At 35.4% G+C, this 13,833-nt stretch overlaps 1 protein-coding gene across 5 annotated transcripts in view; it reads right to left on the reverse strand.

Annotated features, from left to right (window-relative positions):
- Atp11c (ATPase phospholipid transporting 11C (ATP11C blood group)) overlaps positions 1-13,833 on the reverse strand; it is a 168,081-nt gene that overhangs the window by 95,634 nt on the left and 58,614 nt on the right. The gene's annotated exons all lie outside the window — the stretch shown is intronic.

Below are 13,833 nucleotides of genomic sequence, written 5' to 3' on the forward strand. Positions count from 1 at the left end.
ATTATCTTTACAGCAAAACTCTAACTTAAAAATTATTAGGCTGTGAGAATTTTATTTATTATACAACTCCTGAGGATCATCTTGTCAACTAACATATCAGAGAATAGAAAGTACAATACAAATAATTTCTAAACATGAAATAATTACTTATAACTTTATAAGTCAAATCCTACTAATAGAATGATCACCCTTTTCTACAAAGAAACTGTATGGTTCTTTGCTTTTATAGGAGTTTCCTTGTGATCTCCCAGAGTCTACTGTCCTAAAGTCTCACTTCAGACAATATATTTCTAATGCTTCTTGTACATCTTTTAAAAGTAGACTCATTGAATCTAGAAGACCCAAAGTAATGCTCCAGTATATGTAAAACCTACTGGGATTTCACTGTTATCTCTATTTTTAAAAATTAAAGTGGGATCTGGAGAGATGTCTCAGCAGTTAAGAGCACTGACTGATCTTCCAGAGGTCCTGAGTTCAATTCCCAGCAGCCACATGGTGGCTCACAGTCATCTGTAATGAGATCTGATGGCCCCTTCTGGTGTGTCTGATATATACAGTGTACATGTATGTATTAAATAAATCTTTAAAACATAATTAAAATATTTAAAATGATTATGTGTATGAGTGATTTGTCTATATGTCTCTCTGTGCACAGTGCTCAAGGAGGCTAGAGTAGGATACTGGATCTCTATAACTGGAATTATAAATGTGTGTGAGCTGCCATGTAGGAGCTGGAAACAAAACTTGGGTCCTCTGGAAGAGCAGCAGTGCTTTTAACCAATAAGCCAATGACTCCAGTCTTCTCCTCTGTTTGCTTAAAACAGAACACATTTCTAAGAACTTCAAGACAGTCTTTGATAGTGCTATATTAGAAACAGCATCTAAACATACTGGCTAGAAACCAGTATTTATAGTCATTCTTATTTTTAATGATAATTCCTCAACTGAAGTATTTTGAAATACTAGTCACAAAGACTTTTTGGTGCGTTATTCAAGTGTCAAAGATGTAAATCTTTAAAATAATGTTAAAAGCAAGGTTCCTTAAAAATTTTAAAGTTTTCCAAATGTCTATTATATTTGTATATTTACTATCTGCATTTGTTTGTATCTTTACAAGATATCGTTTGTAAAATTTACCTTAAAAATAATAACCACCCCGAGTATAAAGCATATTTTTTGCTACTTTTAGCTTAAATTTATGAAACAAAATTTATAATCATCCAAAATAATGGAAAACACTAGCAGAAACTCAGGCTTAGTGTTTATCTCAGAAGTAGAGTACTTATCTATCACATACAAGGCCCTGGGTTTGATTTCCACCACCACAAAAAAAAAATAAATAAATAAACACATTTTTAAAAAGTACTAAAAGTCACCTGCAGGGAGTAGAGGAATCTGTGAGTGAATGTGTATTGTTTACACATGCATGCATATCAAGTACCCCAATGCCTGAGACCAACTAGACTGGTAAAGTGTTCTCTGGATCAGGCTCAGTGAAACTGCAAAGCCTTCCTCTGGTTCATGTATGGATGCTGATATTGTTTGTAGAAATTCCACTTGCAGCTTCCTCCTAGATGCTTTGTAACCCGAGACTGCTCCCCTATAGTAAACCTGCTTCCTCATACAGCAGTGTACAACAAATCCACCTCCTCAGTTCAGAGCTACAAAAAAAATGTTACAGATTTTCTGGTGGGCTGTTGGTGTACCCCCACCACTTACCCCAGCTTTTCTCTATGTGTCTTTTGTGTATTGTGTCTTCATTCCCTGCCCTGTTGCCCAAGACTGTGCACATGGTGCACAGACATGCAGACAGAACACCCAGACACAGGAAACAAAAATAAATAAAATTAAAGCAGAAAGAAAGACAAGGAAGATACAGATGCAGTAGAGAGGGCCAGTAGAGCAGGATGTTTCTTGTACTGCCAATATAGCTTCTCCTCTCAACTACAGTGGCTACTGATTAGCTTAAGATGAAAATGAACTAGCACTTTCCTATTCTTAAATTATCTTCAACTTCCTTGGTCCTGGGAAGAAAATATATAATATTAAGCACATGTTTTTATGAATCCTCTACAGATGAATGATATTTACAGCTTTACTAAGAGGTTTCCCCACACATATTACCTCTCTTTCAAATTAGGCTTAAGTGATTTCTATCTCCATAAATTTGAGAAAACAGATTGAAGTTATGTGCAAGTAGGTGTGTATTTATGCACAGATCCTAGAAGTAGCTGTTAGACAGCAATATAGAGCATGAGAGAAGCTATATAATACATACTTTCCAAATTTTTCAAAGTAGGTCTTTTAATGTATGGAAGGTTGAGATTTGAAGCAGCATGAGGCCTGGAGATGAGGTAATATGAAGCATGTGTCTTTTGTATGCTTGCTTTACCCTAATTCTGATAAAAACTGGAGTCTCTGGTGGCATAATGTCACATACAATGACAACTATAAATTTGTGTAACTTCACTATAATTTTCTAGTTGATACCAATGTAGAGTGTTAAACATGTAGAGTGCTTTAAATAATATAGGTACGTTTGCCAAAGCAGAGAAACCCAAGAAGGAAACATAAAGAAACAATCTCATTTGGATGGAAGACAATATAGTTTTGCTGTAGGAGTATGTAATTCCTGTCATTGGTAATGCATTTAAGTTCATTAGGAGTCCATCTTATGTTGGACTGAGTCCCATCCAAATGTCCTTAGGAACATTATTTTTAAGCCCGAAATAGGCTAGCACCAACTCTATTTTACAGACACAAACACTATTTAACAGTATTCTTGTAACTGTACAAACATTAAAATTATACTTTGAACATATGCATAACAGAAAGTAAAGCTTAATTTTCCTTCTCATGATAAAAATCGCCTGCCTGAGCCAGCACTTGGGAGGCAGGAGAACTAGGGATTCTAGGCTGGCTGGGCAATACAGAACCTTATTTCAGCCTACAAAAATCACCTTCCTGTGCCTAAACAGTTTTGAAACACACACACACACACATACACACACACACACACACACACACACACACACACAAATTTACACCAAAAATAATCCCTCAAAACAGCAAAAACGAGAGAAAAATGCTATTCTCAATTCTGACAATCTTTGGTCCAAGGCTTTAATATTCATTTTAAAAGGAAGTCCGTTGAAGTATAATTTGTTCCTGGCATTCAGACCTTTGACTGAGTAAAAGCCTCGATATAAAACTGTAACTACAAAAGCTAACAGTGGAGTGAAAACAAAGGCTACCTTGGCATTCTTTTTAGGTCTGGCAAACTTAAACATATCACCTAGTCATATATATCTGTGATTAGTAGTCTTGACCATCTATCACCTTTACGTTCACACTGATACATGAGTCTTTTGCTTAGTATTTTTCTGGATGTTTTACAGGTGAAAAAAAAATACGTAAGTGGGCCTGAAAATTACTGCTAACTTACTATATTAAAATTATGTTTATTGCAACTATCAGCCTATAAATTTTCAATATAGTAGTCATAATCCTGCCTGATTTTTTCAGATTACAATACTTTTAATAATTTGCTTTTACATGATAAAATACAAAACTGAAAAAAATTCATCATGAAACAATGTCTTTTCAAACCATTTTAAACTGTTCACAAAATGAAAATTTGTTTGATGCTTCATTTTGTATGTGTCTTGTCTTCCATTCAGATCATTAATAATGAGACTTGTAGGTACTAATATAATACAAAGCTATCTGTATTATTAGCAAATGATCTTAGCAGATGTTATCCTTGATAATTACATAACTGTTTTGAATGGTCAGACTCCTCTCTTTGAGTTCCTATAATAAATAAAAGTTAAGAAAAATATTAATTAAAACTTGAAAGGAGCTGGAGAGATGGCTCAACAGTTAAGAGAGTACTGAAGCCATAGGGCAGCACACAATTGTCTCTAACTCCTGCCAGGAAATCTGACATACACTTTGAATTCCTCTGGCACCAGGCATGCAATTGCACAAACATACAGGCAGCCAAAATACCCCCACACATAAAATAAACAAATGAAAATAAACTGAAGATATAAATTATTTTAAACTATTCACACCCCAACCAAATCTATTTTCTTCCTTGAATATCAGTATATTTTAACTGCACAATCAGGCTAAAAATGGGGGGAAAATCCCAATACTGAAAAAATGTCATTTGATCAAAAGTTCAGATGTCTATTTAAAAGCCCCCTCCCCCAAGTCAGATAACTATCCGAGGATTTATGGGGAGCAGTGCAGGGAGGGGAATAGTACAGGGCCACAAAGTGACTGCAGTATATTGAGCTTCTTGGTTAAAATTACTACAATGTGTTCAATCGTCAATTATCTGAGGTTTTCAAGCTCATTCCATTGTAACAAGCCAAGGTAAATAATCGTAATTTTAATTTACAGTCACAATGAGAAAATGAATCTTAAAAATATATGTTTCACATTTTGCTTTTACTGCAACTTCTTAAGTGATCAAAGTGTTTCTTCCCCCTTTACCTGAGTTAGTAAAGCAAACATATAGGACATTTTGTTTGGCTTTGCCTTTAGATCTTAATTATAGTCCTATTTCCTGAAATTTGTAAACATCTGATCAAAACACAGTTAAGTGCATGGAATTCTTTTATAGACACAATAGGCATTACCTACTGGCAGTATATTTAACTGAATAAAATTACGATCAGAAATAATGTTAAGCTCTAGACAAACATATCCAATCTGCAAGCACAATACTTAAAAAGAACTGACATGAGAACCTAGATAAGAACAACACTGTGTTGGAAACTTTCAATTGAACTTTTCATTATACCAATCTGATCTACTGAACAGTTTAATTTTACCAGAAACAACCAGTCCTACACATTCCCACACCATGCTTTCACCCTAAGTAACTCAGAGCTACAGAAATATAAATAAAATTCAGCTTTCCTAAAAGATTACTTAATACAGTTGATGGATCAAAATACTGTAAGCATTTTGTAATTCACAATTTTAACATGAATTTTAAAAATATGATTCAGAGGTTGCTTTATTTAAAGACTGAAACCTGAGTCTCCCAAAGTTCCTTACAGTACACAGTAACAACTTTATTAGTAGTATCTTTCATAACTTGAATATAGTCTTTCAAAATACATACATAACTAGAAATGAGCACATCTTTACAAGGTGACAAAGTTTTTTGTTCTTGCTACTCATATCTGAATACCACCTTTCATTCTATACATGTAGCAAACCTTAAAACTCTAAATAGAATGGTAGTTAAGTTCTAAAATTAAAAAAAGAGAGAAGCTAGCAATCAAGCTAAGTACTGATGAATACCCTCATAAAATGAATAAATACAATAACAAAAGGAAAGCAAGAAAAAGGTTCTTGCACAACCCAAACCTGGGCAACAGGAAAACAGAATAAAATATATATTACAAACCTCAGAGGCGTTAGAAAAAGATGAGGCCATCTGCATACTGACTTGAAAGTTTCTAACGGCTAAATAGCAGAGAGAAGACTGCAAATCATTAAGAAGTTATGATCCTTGCAATGTTTCCTGGAATTTAGGATGAAAGCCAACTTTGGTTTGAGGAGTTTATGTACTTCTGTGGGAGGTGGCAAAGGAAGCATTAGAGGAACTAAAAGAGTTAGTTTGGAAGCTGCACTCGAGTAGACTGACCTCTGTTATTGTGGCACTTTATCACTTCACGTCTGTCTACTACTTTTTTATAAAAAAAAAACATAATTTGTCTTGGCAATGTCAATTTGAGCATCTTTTCCCCCCAAATAACAGTATCTTGGCACAGTATTGTATTCTTTCCTTATCTTAGAAAATTTCTTTCTTCCTTCCCCTAATCCCTATCTACAATAAACAAACAATAATGACAATTACATTTCTTAGGACAATTCACAAATATTAATTACATATATTTGATATTTTCAAACTGGGTCTCACTATGTAGCACTGGCTGACCTAGAAACAGGGTAGCCTAAAACTCACAAGGCGATACACTTGCTTCAGCCTCCTGCCTAGTTTAACTGAAACTTTAGTTTTAGATCTTTGAATAGTGTAAGAGATATAATCTGGGTATTTGTTATAAATCACTGGATTTCTCATTAAGAAAACTACTACAATTTTAAATTTCCAAGTTTTAAAGATCTGTATAAAACATATGTAAGATAGATATAAGAAAATGGTTTCTGTGGAAAGGTTATTTAGGAATAGAAAATTCTCATTATTTAGAGATCTCATAGGTATGAAAGGTTTATATGTCAGCAGCAAACAGCAATATCCAGCAAAAAGAACTACCAAGTATGGGAAGTACCTTCAATCAATATTATTACCTAGAAGAGATAAATTCTCATTCAAGAACTACTTCCTAGATAGAAAAGAAAAAAATATAATATAAAAAAAGTTCTGGCTAAAGTACAAGAGTCAGAGAGGAAAGATGTATACGATGGTTTGAAAAGAGTTTTATTTCACTTCTGTCTTAGTCAGGTTTCCATTGCTGTGAACAGATACCATGACCAAGGCAACTCTTACAAAAGAAAACATTTAATTGGGGCTGGCTTACAGGTTCAGAGGTTCAGTCCATTATCATCAAGGCAGGAAGCAAGGCAGTGTCTAGGCAGATATGGATGATGGAGCTGAGAGTTCTACATCTTCATTCAAAGGAAGCCAGGGGCAGACTACTGTTTTCCAGGTAGCTAGAAGGAGGGTCTCAAAGCCCACCCATCAGTGACACACTTCCTCCAACAAAGCCACATGTACTCCAACAAGGCTTGTGACACTCCTAATAGTGCCACTCTCTGGGACAAGGATATTCAAACCACCATAACATTTCACTATCAGCGTTCTTATTGCAAAAGTGTTATAAAATTTCCTAGAATGGTTTACTGGTTTTCCTATATACTAGAGTACTTCCAGTGAACTGAATTGATACATTTTCAAGTTTAGCTGATAAATATACCAAAAGCAAATCAGCCAGGAAAAAAGTACAATTTGAAAACTTAATAAAATAACACCTCCTGGTTATTGTCAACTTAGTTTCGAACAGTCCCCAAAAGTTGGGTGTAATGCTCCTGACTGAGGTAGTAGCTCAGTGGCAGAGTACTTTCCTAGCAAGTAAAAAGAAGGCTTGGGGGGTTCAATACTCACCACTGCAAACAAATTGTTAGGAGGATAGGAAAATAACAGATTTTCATCTTTGCATTATGGCACATGGCTTACAGAGAGGTGGCTCTGGTTTCTGACTTGCAAAAGTTAGCTAGTTATATTGCTAACTTCATTGGTCAGTTATTATTAAAGAAAAAGTCTATTCTGGAAAAAAAAAGAATGTTTCCTATAAGTAAGGATTTTAGGACAGGATATGGAGTAAACAAAAGCAAAGATGTTCTTAAGAAAACATTTACATCTATGTTTTTTTGAGAATGAAACCTGAGGAAATTTTTTTTGTTACTTGACTCAGTTTCTACTATATTTCTACTACTATAATTTCTACTACTATATTAGGATTAACTCAATAGCCAGAGATAACCTTTTATGACTCAGAATTACTCATATGAACAAAGTATGGGTTTCTGCAGATGTTAAAAATAACTACAGTGATATAAACCTTGAAAAACCAGCCCAGCACAGATTTAACTTGTGCAATGCCTCTATGTTAGATGGTAAATGAGGGCCAATCATGGAGCCATTGGAGGCTGTTGTCCAAAACATTATTTTCTCCCATTATGGTAGACAGTGTACACAGTTACTTGTGTATTGTTCCCAAATTAGTGTCATTATTTGTACACACCCTTCCCTTCTCGAAAGCTTTGTTTTTAAACTTCCTGTGCACTACTGAGAGTCTCCCACCTTCTTCTTCGTGAGACAAAGGCTTATTATGCAGTCCTGGATGGCCTGAATGGACTATGTAGACCAACCAGGCTACCCTACACCTTACCAGAGCTCTACCTGCCTCTGCCCTCTAAGTGCTGCTGGGATTAAAGGTGTGCATCACCATACCTGGACTAATTATTGTTTCTGTAAAAAAAGATTTATTTCTATGTTATGTTTCTGAGTATTTGCCTGCAGGTATGTATATGCACCACACATGTGCCTGGTGCTTACAGAGGCCAGAAGAAGACAATGAATCGCCTGTAACAAGAAGTACAGACAACTTTGAGCCATCTTGTAGGTGCTGGGAACCAAACCTGGTCCTCTGCTAGAGTAGAACATATTCTTAATGTCTGGGCCATCTCTCCAGTCTAAGAGACTAATGTTTTCCATATAATTAAAAGAAATTACTTTTATGTGTGTTGATATTCTGCCTACATGTACATCCATGTACCCATCCATGTGCCATGAAGTGAAAGCCAGAAGAGGTTGTCAGATCCCCTGGGACAGGAGTCACAGATGATTGTGAGCTGCCTAAGTCCTCTGGAAGAGCAGCTTCTGTTCTTAACTACGGAGCCATCTTTCCAGCTCCAAGACTAAATTATTCTTAAAAGATGCTTAGAAGATTTTATAAAAATAAGTAAGCATTTTGAAGTAAAAGAGACAACTCTTAATATCCTAAGATATAAAAAACATTAAATAAATAATAATTTGTAAATCTTAAAATACCTGCTTGCTTTGTTAAGTCCCAATGTCTTTGAGGACTGCCAATTAGGAACTCAAGAGTAAATATGAACGCCAAGAATACCAGAATGTACTATTCAATTTTCCCCCCAAGTGCATTACATGGAACAAGTTAACAATAATGTTTCTTATAGAAGTAGCAAACCCAATCCATATCCACTCCTTCTGGCTCCACAATACATACTTATACAGTATAAGTTTCTAAGTTTTAAAAGGAACCACTTAAACTGTATAAATTAGCCTTTCCCATGATTATTTGACTATATGACTTTCTCCCCAAAGAAGTCTCCAATGCCACCACACTTAATATATGATTTGGTGCTACTCCAGTTTCTACTATACCAAACATTTAGATTATAGCTATACTGGGTTCTATTGGCAGGAAAACCATGCACCATTCACAATTAGCCATTCTGACAAATCATTCAAAAATATGAGGTGAGATAAATGGTAAAATTGTAATGTTTCTGTCTTTATATACCAAAAGTAGATAAGTATAATTAAGTATTTGACCATAAAACTAGAAATTTTTGCTTCTAAAATTCAACTATGTATGAGAGACAAAGCTCCAGAAGATCTTGGTTCTAATTGCCTTCTGCTACCAACTGGTCTGTGTGTGTTTTGGGAAAACCCTGGTCCTGGAGCTTTTGTATATAACTTGCATAGAGCTTGACTAGAAGATCTTATCTAAGAGGATGAATATCTAGCATTAAAAACTTGCATTGCAGCTTCAGCTGTTGTACAATTTGGCTACCTGAATTTAGTCAAAACTTCTAAAATAAAATAAGTAATTCAAGGGCAAAGAAGAGAGTGTTTGAAAATAAAAAAATTATAAAAACACATAAAATATTTTGAAATAAAAGTTTATCTATAGGCTTCTAAGCAAAAAGAAGAGAGAAATATGAAACATTTTAAAAGGCACAGAGCAGAAAAAGACTCATATGCTAATGTCTTCTCAAAATGTATAAGCACAAAGTGACTACATTAAGCTCCTTCAAGATATTCATCTTGTACACTAAAAGATTCATTGGTTTGTTTAGGCTTTACAGACATCAATTTAAATCACTACAGTCAAATTTTACTTAATGTTAACCAGTACATGTGAAATAAAGAATGTCCCCTCAAATCTGCCTGTTACTGTAGAGCAATGGTTTAGCCCACTTATAGAACAACATCCATGTCCTCACACCCAAAAGTACAAGTAATTGTAAGTGAAAACATGCTAATTGACATAAGGTCAATTTTAAAAAATAAGCCATTTTGAATTATAAATTTTAATTATATACATTATTATTATAAAATATTTAAAAATATTGTATCTAGAGACAAACCTACTTGAAAGATACTTTTAATTAAAGGATGAAATGATTCCTAATGATATTCTACTATACTCATACACCAGAACCTAGTTTAATCAATCATTATCAGAAAGGTATCATCCAGTAACTGATGGGAGCAGATATAGAGACTCACAGCTAAACATTAGGCAGAGCTCAGGGAATCCTGTGGAAGAGGAAGAGGAGGGATTATAGGACACAGAGGGGTAGAGGACACATCGAAAAGCATAGCCCACAGAATCTAAGACTAAGCAGGGCTCATAGGGGCTCCCAGAGACAGGGTTGACAATCAGGAAGCCTGTATAGGTCTTATATAGGTCCTCTACATATATGTTATAGTTGTGTAGCTTGGTGTTCTTGTGAGACTTCTAACAGTATGGGCACTGTCTCTGACGCTTTTGCCTGCTTTTGGGATCCTCCCCCCCCCGCCCCCACTGGGTTGCCTTGTCCAGCCTTGATATAAGGATATATGTGTAGTCTTATTGTAACTAACTATGCCATATCACAAGAGGAAGCCTATGCTTGATACTGCCTGGAGGGCCAGGACCCAGAGGCTGGATAGCCCAGAGACCTAGGACAGAACCAAATACGACAATAAAATAAATATAAATAAAATACAATATAAAATAAAATAAAAATAAAAAAGTCAATGAAATGATTCCTAATGATACTCGGCTATACTTATAGACCAGAGCCTAGAAAATAGATTTTTTTTCCATACAACATATTCTAATTATAATTTTTCCTTCCCTGACCACTTCCTCACCACAGGTTCTTTTCTATCTTCCCTCCCATTTGGACCCCTTCCTGTCTCCTTAGACAACAAACAGGTATCTAAGAGATAATAATAAAGTAAAATATGATATAGTAAGACAAAACAAAAACCACCAGAACAGGATAAAGCAAACAGAAGGAAACCAGTCAAAGTAAAAGCACAAGAAACACATACAGATGGAGAGACACAAACAAGAATCCCATAAAAATCACAAAACCAGAAGCTGTATGTACTATGTACACAAAGAGCCTTTAAGATTAAAAAAATAAAAGAGTTCTGACATGACATTTATGAGACAAAGAACCTTCAAATATGCTTTCGAGTTCATTTTCCGTTAGCCATGTACTGCTGTGAATGCAGCCTACCTTTAAGAGTAGTTTGTTTCCCTAGTAATAAGACTTTGTTGTAAAAGCTCTAAGACCCAGTGTGCTGGAATTCTTGAGTCTCAAGACAGCAAGACTTCAAATGACTCTAGTGTGAGGGGCTCCGTTCAATTGCCATGGCCTTCTAATTTTCCCTTTCTGTCCTGTATCAGGTTTTGATTCTGCTTTGCTTTGCTCTGCAGCATTCCTTCCTCTTTGATTTAACAGGATCACTTCTGAAATTGGGATCTCATAAACTATTATCAAACAAGATAGCTAAGATAATTTTTTTTTTACTGTTAGCCCCAAGACATAAAAGTGAGAGAAGATTTAATTTTTCTTTGGATAGAAAAACATCAGAAAACATGTAGAAAAAAAGCAACAAAAGATATATATCCTAACCTCATACTAATAGAGAAATATAAAGTTTGCCTTAAGGGAGTTAATTTTGAACTGAAGATGATCTTAAGTTCAATTCTCTGAACCCACATGCTAGGAGAGAATAAACTCCCACAAACTGTCCTCTGACTTCCACATGTACTACTGTTTACACACACAAACAAATGTAACAAATGTATTGTGTGAATTCTGATTTTCCCAAATATTGTTAATAAAGTCATTAAACTGTATTAATTGATCTTATACTATATACAAGATACTGGAAACAGAGTGATGGATTTTATAGTGTCTGTTTTCAAACAGCTTATTGTGGGAGACACTGAACATTAATTGAATGCTTGAAAAAATTTTTAGATAAATGTTAACAGTGAAATCTGACACAGTCAACAGACACATAATAAAACCTGATCCTATTAGTCCACCAATCCTACTTTAGTAATGGTTTCATGTCAATCTGAAAACGTTTAAACTATTCTGCAAGGCCTGACACACAGTGTAGTTCTCTCCTGTCTAATTTCATATCTTACCCTATACCTATCTACCTCACCTTTTTTATTTCTTTGTTACAACCCATTAGGCTTCTTTCCATTTCAAGGAAGTCCTAGGCTTCTTCCTGCCCCAGAGCTTCTGATCCACTGCTTCTCTTAGCACAGAAAATTCCTATCACTTATTTACCTACCTGTAATCATCCTTCAGATCTTATCAGACATCAGTTTCTTTTCTTATTCATTTTGTTAGATTTTTATGTTTCCCAGGATAGTGTTGAACTTACTAGGATGCAGAGAATAGCATTGGATTCCTGCTAATCCTTCTGATTCCACTTTTGAGTGGTGGGATTACAGGTATATGCCACTATACTTAGCTTTCCATTACTTTCTCGAAGGACAAATAAAGTCCAAAGATTAATAAAGTGTTCTATAAAATTTGTGCATGTCGGGCAGCAGGGGAGTGTTAACACAGGGCTTCTCTGTGTAGCCTGCCTGTCCTGGAACTTACTCTGTAGACCAGGCTGGCCTCAAACTCACAGAGATCCACCTGCCTCTGCCTCCAGAGTGCTGCAATTAAAGGTGTGCACCATCACCACCTGTTCTATAAAATCTTTCTTCACCACCTATTCTATAAAATCTTTCTTACAGACAATTAACAACAAACAAAGCAAAGCACAAAGTCTCAGCAAATTTCTTAAGAAGTTCTTTAAAAAACCCTTTTGATTAAAGAGCTAGAGAGATGGCTCTGACATTAAAAGAGCATACTGCTCTTGAAGGGCCTGAGTTTAGGACCCAGCACTCCATTTGGGAAGCTCCCAACTATGTGTAAGCCCAACTTCCAGGGAACTCAACACCTCTAGTCTCTGTGGACACCTGCACAGATACTCAAATAACCACATGTATACTAATTAAAACGGAAAGAGCCCCTTTGATTAATTTCAGAAAAACAAGGCAGTGGTTGTGACAATAGCAACACTGTCTAGTGACTTTTTAGACATATTATCACTGTTATTGTTAATTGATTTACATAGATTTTAAACAGTTTTATCCCAAGAGTTGTTCAGATTAATCATATCCAGCTGATTAAACAGTTGATTAAAAATGGTAGCTAAGGCTGTTTCTATTTTAAAAGTCAGGAATTGGGCTAGAAATAATCCTTAATCCTGTTTTTATGAAGAAAATCACATTAGATTTGTATTACTTTGACTTACAGGAAATTGAAAACAAGACTAGTATGCTTGCTTTTAGTGGATTTTTATCCTAAATCCAGAATGTTTATGAACACAAACATTTGTTCGTGATGTATGTCAAGCCCTACTAAAACCCAAGCATTATTTCTACTTAGTCATAGCTCATATTTGTTCCTATGATACTACATAGTGTGGGATAGAATAGGGAAGACAGACAATAGGATGAAAGCACTACTACAGTGGGCCAAGAAAGAAAACTATGTTTTCACATCAAATTCCAAATAAGCCTAAGAGGTTACCATGACCATAAAACTGATCATTTTACTGAAGCCCTGAACAGAGATTTCTGTTCTTCTGCCATATTTGTTTACAGCCAATACCCAGGTGAAGCAATCTCTGGACAGCCCATCCTTCAGTTTCTGTCCCGTACCTAGTCTCCATATTTGCTCCCATGAGTATTTTGTTACTCCTTCTAGGAAGGGCCAAAACATCCATACTTTGGTCTTCCTACTTCATGAGCTTCATGTGGTCTCTGAGTTGTATCTTGGATATTGAGAGCTTTGGGCTAATATCCGCTTATCAGTGAGTGAATACCATGTGTGTTCTTTTGTGATTGGGTTACCTCACTCAGGATGATATTTTCTAGTTCCATCCATTTACCTAAGAATTTC

This window comes from Arvicanthis niloticus, chromosome X (assembly GCF_011762505.2).
Source record: "Arvicanthis niloticus isolate mArvNil1 chromosome X, mArvNil1.pat.X, whole genome shotgun sequence".
Taxonomy (NCBI): domain Eukaryota; kingdom Metazoa; phylum Chordata; class Mammalia; order Rodentia; family Muridae; genus Arvicanthis; species Arvicanthis niloticus.